Source organism: Nanorana parkeri, unplaced genomic scaffold (genome assembly GCF_000935625.1).
Source record: "Nanorana parkeri isolate BGI_ZX_2015 unplaced genomic scaffold, ASM93562v1 scaffold492, whole genome shotgun sequence".
Classification (NCBI taxonomy): domain Eukaryota; kingdom Metazoa; phylum Chordata; class Amphibia; order Anura; family Dicroglossidae; genus Nanorana; species Nanorana parkeri.
The window spans coordinates 932,845-941,190 of NW_017306760.1; positions in this window are offsets into that span (position 1 = coordinate 932,845).

Genomic DNA, 8,346 nt, shown 5'->3' on the forward strand with positions numbered 1-8,346 from the left:
AGCCAGGTCAGGAACACAGAGATCAGCGTCGTCCAAGCCAGGTCAGGAACACAGAGATCAGCGTCGTCCAAGCCAGGTCAGGAACACAGAGATCAGCGTCGTCCAAGCCAGGTCAGGAACACAGAGATCAGCGTCGTCCAAGCCAGGTCAGGAACACAGAGATCAGCGTCGTCCAAGCCAGGTCAGGAACACAGAGATCAGCGTCGTCCAAGCCAGGTCAGGAACACAGAGATCAGCGTCGTCCAAGCCAGGTCAGGAACACAGAGATCAGCGTCGTCCAAGCCAGGTCAGGAACACCGAGATCAGCGTCGTCAGGAACCAGCCAGGAGCCAGGAAATCAGCGTCGTCAGGAACCAGCCAGGAGCCAGGAAATCAGCGTTGTCAGGAACAAGCCAGGAGCAGGAGCCAGAGGAGAACGTCAGCCAGGATCGGGTCATACACAGAATCAGGATACTCAGAGCAGCAGGAATGCACTAGCAGGAAGACCACGCAAGGGCAAGGTGAGACTGGACTGAATGGTTTATATATAGTGAGTGGTGTGACATCATCACTCAGGGACAGGAAACTCCCATCTGATTCACTCGGATAATGCTCTCCTGTCTGGCCATAAGCGGGAGCCTGGGAGTAGTGAGCAATGTTCACGAGTGCTCAAGCAAGGAAGGAAACAGGTGAGTAAAATGGCAGCCAAGCCAGAATGCTGCAAACCAGTAATGGCGGGGAGGGACCATGACAGTAAGCAGTATTTGGTCACAGTCAGGTCATGGTACAGCTAGTAGAAGCTCGGTCACCTTTACCTATTGTAGATTCATCCAAGCCACTTCTTTAGTTCCGAGACCTGGAGAACCCCCAAAACATCTATTTCGTCATATTCAGCTGGACTTGTTCTGTAATGTTGAAGATGTTTCGTAGCTTCTACAAGCCACTTCTTCGTTTCCTAGGCCTGGTGAACATCCGAAACATCTTCAACGTTGGAGAACAAGTCCAGCTGAATGTGACTAACCTTCTAGCCGTACCATGATCTGGATACATGGGAACCTTCATGGACCTCGGTGCTTCTGGTTTGAGGGAGCATGTAGTACTCCAGGATGCAGTGCTCGGAACTAATCACCCAATTACCAAGCCTGAACACTGTCCTGATAGGGAGGGGATGACATCATCAACATTACAGAACAAGTCCAGTTGAATGCGACTAATCTACTAACTATGGTTGTAGAGAAGAACTTGTCTCACTCCTTACCGGAAATCCCAATGAGGGATGGGTGCTGAAATGACTGCGGGTGGCGCCGCTATCACATACGTTTGGTAGAGAAGAATGTCACTAGCATTATCCTGATTTTGGTGTACTAGTGACATTCTTCTCTACTAATCTACTAGCTATACCATGACCTGGATCAATGGGAACCTCCATAGAGGGTTGTGCTTCCTAGTTTGAGGGAGCATGTAGTACTCCAGGATGCAGTGCTTGGACCTGGGCACCCAATTGCCAAGCCTGAACACTGTCCTGTTAGAAAGGGGATGACATCATCCACATTACAGAACAAGTCCAGTTGATTGTGACTAACCTACTAGCTATACCATAACCTAGATACAAGGGAACCTCCATGGACATCGGTACTTCCTGGTTTGAGGGACCATGTAATACTCCAGGATGCTGTGCTTCGACCTGAACAGCCAACCACCAAGCCTGAACGTTGTCTTGTAAGGCTGGGGATGATCATCAACTATGTGTAACCTCCGACATGAATCCTATGTAGGGTTTGACTTTTCCCCCTGAGGCAGGGGAGTGCACTAAAGGTGAGTATAGGATTGGGCTTTCAAGAGAATCTGTCATATTTAGGGGAAAGTGACCGTCTCTTTAAGGCGCCTGCTTTTGCCATCACATTTCACCTGCGCTGCCAGAACCCCCAAGATTCCTCTTTCTGAGACAGGTAAGGGCCGGTGCGCACCTAGACGACACCTCACAGTGCGGCAATCGGCAGGAGTCGCCAAGGTGTGAGCCGATCGCGCTGTGGGTGCCATTACTTTCTAATGGCACCCCAGTCACGCCGGGTGGATCGCGCGTCATGTATCGCAAAAAATGTACCTGTACCTTTTTTCTGTGATTGCCGCGCGGATATCACCCCATTGAAATCAATGGGGCTGTGCGGCAATCACTGCTAGCATTTTGCAGGCGCGTGCGATCCTGGGATGTGCGATCCTGGATCGCGGAGGTCTGCACCGGGCCTTAATCTTGAACATTTAATAAGCAAGTTCCCCAACCCCTTATGTGACCACTCCTGGGCTTGAGTGTTGGCCGTTCATTGTGTTGGCAGGGAGGCTGTACATGCATACCCCTTTAGAAGCTGCAGCAAGTCAGATATTTCTTGGCTGGAGGACATGCGGCATCTAGCTCTTTCCTCCCATCCTTAATGTCCCTTCCGCTTCCTTCATTGAATTGCAGCACTTTTAATCATGGAGGCTGAGCATCACGATTGGGCAGTCTTTATGCATGCCCACTCCTCCAGGCTGACATCCACTCATCCAGGCATTTTGATATTTGCAGGACTCCTCCTGAGAGTCAATCCACTGGTTGCATCGGGGCTGAGACCTCTTGAGAAGAGTACAGAGGCAGGGAGCTGTCATGGTTTCAGGAAGCTGTATACAGCACCCTGCCGGCCCCTCCCACCAGCCACGATCTTCCCGCATTGCAAAAGAGAAGCACAGAGACCCAGTGATGACATCGCAGGGTCTAAAATCACTTCTGTAATGAAAGCAAAAAGTTTTTATTGAAAAATATCATTAGCATGTTGATGAGGGGAGAGGGAGGAACAGGGAAGGCAACATATAAGCAGAGTAAGCTTCAGATTTAAGATTTCTTTCTTTATTATGGACTAAATGACAGATTGTGCACAGCCGGCCGTTGTCCTATGAATGCTGGTTGCTTTGCCAATGTTTTTCAGTCAGCCATCGACAGCAGGGTTGGGCAAATGTTCTCCCTTATGACTGGAGCAACCTTTTGATGGTTTTGTCTTTTTCTTTTTAATGAGGCCTTTGAATTGCCACAATACAAAGTGAGCCTTCCTCCCCCCAGAGCCATCTGCTGAGATGGATTGTGCACCTCTGAGGGTGTGGGGGGTCCCTTGTGGATCTGGTTACATCTGTGCCCGGTACACAACAATGACTCCTTGTTATGTAGATGAACCTGCTCATCTCAGTCATTGTCCAGAGAATTCTGAGGGCTATTGATGTATGATAACCCTTCCCAGGGACCAGCCTGTTATCTGATGAGGTCATTTTACAGTTAATGATTCCATCCCCAGCCATCAACATCCAACCTGGAAATGGGCGGAAAATGGAGTTGAGTGAAGCAATCATGGCTTAATGTGCCCTACAGTCATCCTGTCCTCGGGGCCTTGTATAGACTTCTCTGGCCAGCTGGCCTTTCCTCAATAGCTAAGACACCTGCACTACCACTGGAACCATATCAAACCTTCACTTATCAGATGTTCAGCTGGCTGCGTGGCAACAGGAATTTGTAAAGGCCATACAGAAGATGATGAATGGAAGGGACTCGACAGATCTAAACATTGGGGTCATTGTACAGCAGTAAAAAGGTGAATCCACACACAACTGATATTTTGGTTTTTAATCTATGCTTAGGAGTAAGAATTCCAGCACTGGGGAGGGGTTAGGGTTCCAGCACTGGGGAGGGGTTAGGGTTCCGGCACTGGGGAGGGCTAAGGGTTCCAGCACCTGGGGAGGGCTAAGGGTTCTAATTCTGAAGAGAAAACGTGCAGCAGCAGGGAGTAATGGGGTTCCAGCAGCGGGGAGTAATGGGTTTCCAGCAGCGGGGAGTAATGAGTTTCCAGCAGCTTGGAGTAATGGGGTTCCAGCAGCGGGGAGTAGGGTTTCCAGCAGCGGGGAGTAAGGGTTACATTTGGGTCTAGATGTGATTAGACCTCAGTGGGGTTTCTTAAAGTATATCTAAACCCAACAAGAATAATGTCATATTTTGCAGCTTTCCAGTCCTTGGATGTGGTGGTCGCATTAGTTTTATTTTTTCGAGCTGAGAATGATCTAGTACAGAAAATACCCGTTGATCTTGCCAAAGATGCCGTGTCCTTGCCCCTTCTTGTGAGAGTAAAAGAAGGACAAAGAACCTTTTTCTTTATTGTGTAAACTAATCCCATAAATCCAGCATGTCAGATGAACAAAGGCTGTGTGACAACCATGGCTTCCCCTATAGATACAATGGTGAAAATGCAATACATTAGACATGTAGGGACAGGAAGTGTGTTATTGACAGGATCACCAGGTGAAAATAAAGGCAAAAGGCTGAAAAGTGAAAACGAATGCAGCCACCACATCGAAGGACTGGTAAGCTGCAATGTATTACATTTTTTTGGTTTAGATTTGCTTTTAGAGCTATTTTTTCAGTTTTGTCCAGAGATGTGCTTCAATGGTAATCTCCGGACCAGTCACATGTGACCAATATACAGAGATCTAATAGAAAGCGTGCAGCTCCGGTTCATCTCTGTCAGTATGCGTCATCGGGACCTCTGCTCGTGTTATCTGCTGACCGTGTTCCTGTCTCCTGACTTGGCTGGTTTCTGTTCTCTGTCACCCGTGAGAGTTGGATGAGTATAAAGCACTTGTTTCATGTCACAACATCCCGTGAGGACGCACTGAACCAAATCCACAAAATAATCATAAGACGTCATGTATAAATAATGGGAGGAACCATGTGAAGGGTACAGGACTGGAGATGTGTTTATTGGCCTGTTATCTGTATTAGGAACATATAGAAAATATAATATAGACCTAGCAGGAAAGGTCCTTTCCAAACGTTGTTTCTGTGTATAATTTATATTATAGACACTATATCAAGTGGACAAATAAATACGGAATTCATGAGCCAGTCTGTCCAATCCATCTGAATGTGTCATCTAACACCGCCCTCCCCACAGGGTGACAATGCTGTTGTCCAAGGGGGGCTCCATTGCTTCTCCATAGAGTGGATGTCACGTACCTGGATCAAGACCAAGCTGAACAGGGGGCTAACCTTGCACCACGTGAGGACACAGGGACGCACAAGTGCCGGTGCAGTGGCTGAGCAGATTCTGTACCGAGACTTGAGTGCGATGACCCAAAAACCATAACGGCAGGAGCCAAGCAGCCAACAGAAAGCTGGGACTGGCAGGAATGGTATCCGCACGGAGCCAAGCAGCAGACTGGAAGCCGGGGCTGGCAGGAATGGTATCCGCACGGAGCCAAGCAGCAGACTGGAAGCCGGGGCTGGCAGGAAGGGTATCCGCACCGAGCCGAAGCTGCAGACTGGAAGCCGGGGCTGGCAGGAAGGGTATCCGCACAGAGCCAAGCAGCAGACTGGAAGCCGGGGCTGGCAGGAAGGGTATCCGCACCGAGCCGAAGCTGCAGAATCCAGACAGAGCCAAGTAGAAATCAGGATCCTAGTTTAGGTCCCAAGCCGGGGTCATACACCTATGCGATAGTACATTGGAGGTGATGGGTACTCTTTAAGGTGACAGGGGTCAATTAGACCCCTAGTTGTTGTAGATGTATTAGGGGTATATTTAGGGTGTATGCGTATGTATTGCAGGAAATGCTTTTGGCTGATGTTATTTAACATACCTATGCTAACTAGGTTTTTATTATGTAAGTTTCCTGACTAGGTGACCGTACTGTTTTCAGGGTGTTGGTTGTACACAAAGGAACAGCTGTAGTGAATTTTGTCAAAACCTGTTTAGTTCACATGAAAGGGGTAATTAGACCAGCCAATCAGAAATCCTTTCAGTGTTGGTAAATGGCACTAAACTGTATATCAGGGGTGGTCAAACTCCGGCCCTCCAGCTGTGTTGGAATAACAAATCCCATGAGGCAAGATTCTCACCGCCACAGACATGACTCCCGGAGAGAGATGCATCATGGGATTTGTAGTTTCACCACAGCTGGAGGGCCAGAGTTTGCCCACCCCTGCTGTATATGAATTGAGAGCGTACAGTGGCTAAAGAGAAGATCAGCGTCATGAAGAGCGGCACAGAGGTGCAGATATAGATTGGAGATATATGCTGGGTAGATATAATGGGTCATCATGGAACCTTTGCCTTCTGAGGTCTAGGTATCCAGTGTAAAGCAGACATCCGTCCCCTCATTAAATGGGCCCACTGCCAGCAATGTATTATGTACATTATGGCAGTGAAAGGTATTTTGGCACCTCAGCGGTTACGAGGGGCCAAGCCCTCTTCTTCCTTTCCGCCCCCCCCCCCACACCCCCAAGTGGCAGAACGCCAGGGCCTGCACAGCGCTGCAACCCTGGTAGTTCCGCCAGTGACACCAGCACTCACGCACCGGTGCTGGTGTCACTGGTCCATACATCTTTGCCCATAATCTTGTAAGCAGGGCCGTGTGATACAGTGCGTGCACAAACCCGCGCCGGTTTTTTGGTGAGTACCTTACAGTGGAGCGCCCCCCCTCTCCTAAAGCTGGCTATACGCTGAATTAATTTCCTTCTGAGGAACAAGACAAAATTTGCTCAGTGGGTTCAGTTTGGAAGCTGAACAAAATACATCTAACCGGAAGTGTGTTACTGGCCGAGTCACCAGATGAACATGGAGGGGAAAAAAATCATTAATAAAAGAAAACTAATGCAGCCACCACGTGGAAGAACCGGTAAGTTGCAATATAATACATTTTTGGATTAAGATACTCTTTAAACTGAAAGTTCAATTGGGATTAAAGGAGAATTATGAGGTGAGTAAAAATCACTCGCCTCATAGTTCTAGCCGACCTGTGACAATGAGACGGTCACAGGTCGGCTCAGTAGATCGGGAAGTGAGCGAACACATACCGGCGCTCGCTCGCTCACTTCTCAATCGTCCCTGCAGAGAGACGTGACTGTCACTCACGGCTCCCTGCAGGGATTCCCCTCTCCGATCCTCCAGCGCTGACTGGCGGAACGGACGGGGTATTACAGCAGAGCCAGCTGTCGCTCACGCAGCTGGGTGGATCCAGACTGTAATGTCGGGATCCGTCCCGGCTGCAGCGTCTCAGTATACCGCGAGCTGTAGCTCCCTATATACTGAGCTTTGGGTGAGGGGAGGACGCTAGCTTGTGTCCTCCCGTTACCCTTATGAGAACTATGGGGAAAAGACCTAACCTCATAGTTCTCCTTTTAAGTATTTACCTTCAATACGTCTGAAGATCAAGTTAATATTTTATTACTCTTAGCTAATAGGTAACTATTGAATTTTTCAATACTTTTATGAACTGAGGAAGTGAAGGTTGGGGGTTGTGGGCGTATGATGTTATCACGGTTCTGTTAGAAGCTGAGCTGTTTGCTTATTGGCTTCCTTCCCAATTGTCGGGCTTCCAGCATAGGACGGGCCAGTCACTTCTCTGCTTGTATACTGGTCAGTTCCAGCAAGACACCAGATTGGGCTGGTGAATGGTGCTCATCTCCTTGTTTCTGCTATTGTATTCCCTCCTGTCCCATGGCCAGAGAGATTGTGAGCAGTGAATGTGTATTTACAAGGACATTCACCAAAGTTCAATGAAAGCAGCTGATGTCCCTGGATTCTAATACCCTGTGTCCCCGAAAGTAAGACCTAGCACTATCTTCAGAGATTTCTGTAATATAAGACCTACCCCCCAAAATTAGACCTAGTTCGGTGTTAGGGGGCGCACATGTATTGCTGCATCCAAGCAGCCAGCCAGGGGTCCGAGAGTAACGTTCAATTATAAGAGCAGCTGGTCTCCTGAAGTCTGCATGTATAAAACATGTCAAGGGCCGCAAAACATTTCATCCATACACGGCGGGGACTGAGCACCGTGCCGCAGCTCCCGCCCGCCCGCACACCTGTCTGCCTCGGCTTTTGCTTAGAGTGCTACCGCCGGGCAGAAAACTACATTTCCCAGTAGGCTGCGGCATGGCCAGTGGGGTCGGAGTGAGGTGAGGGAACTTCTGACTGGAGGTCCGTGCGACGAGGTGGCTCCCCGGACGGCATCAGAGAGGAGAACTCCAGGACAGCTGTGTGTGACACTATTTTTTCATTTTGTTGCACATTAAAAAAAAAAAAAAAAATAAGACCTCCCCCCAAAATAAGACCTAGTGTGATTTTTGGGGGGGAAAAATATAAGATAGTGTCTTATTTTCGGGGGAGCAAAACAAACGACAAACGCACTCAACAATTTGTTACCAGTTGTACAGTAAGGTGCACACGAAATGGGCTTTGAACAGTAGAACAGTAGAAAGGCATCATGGCACACTCACAAACTAGCATGTAAAACAACTTGTCTCACCACTAAGGACAATGACAGAGGTTTGGATACACGTCTTCTGCAAAGGATGTG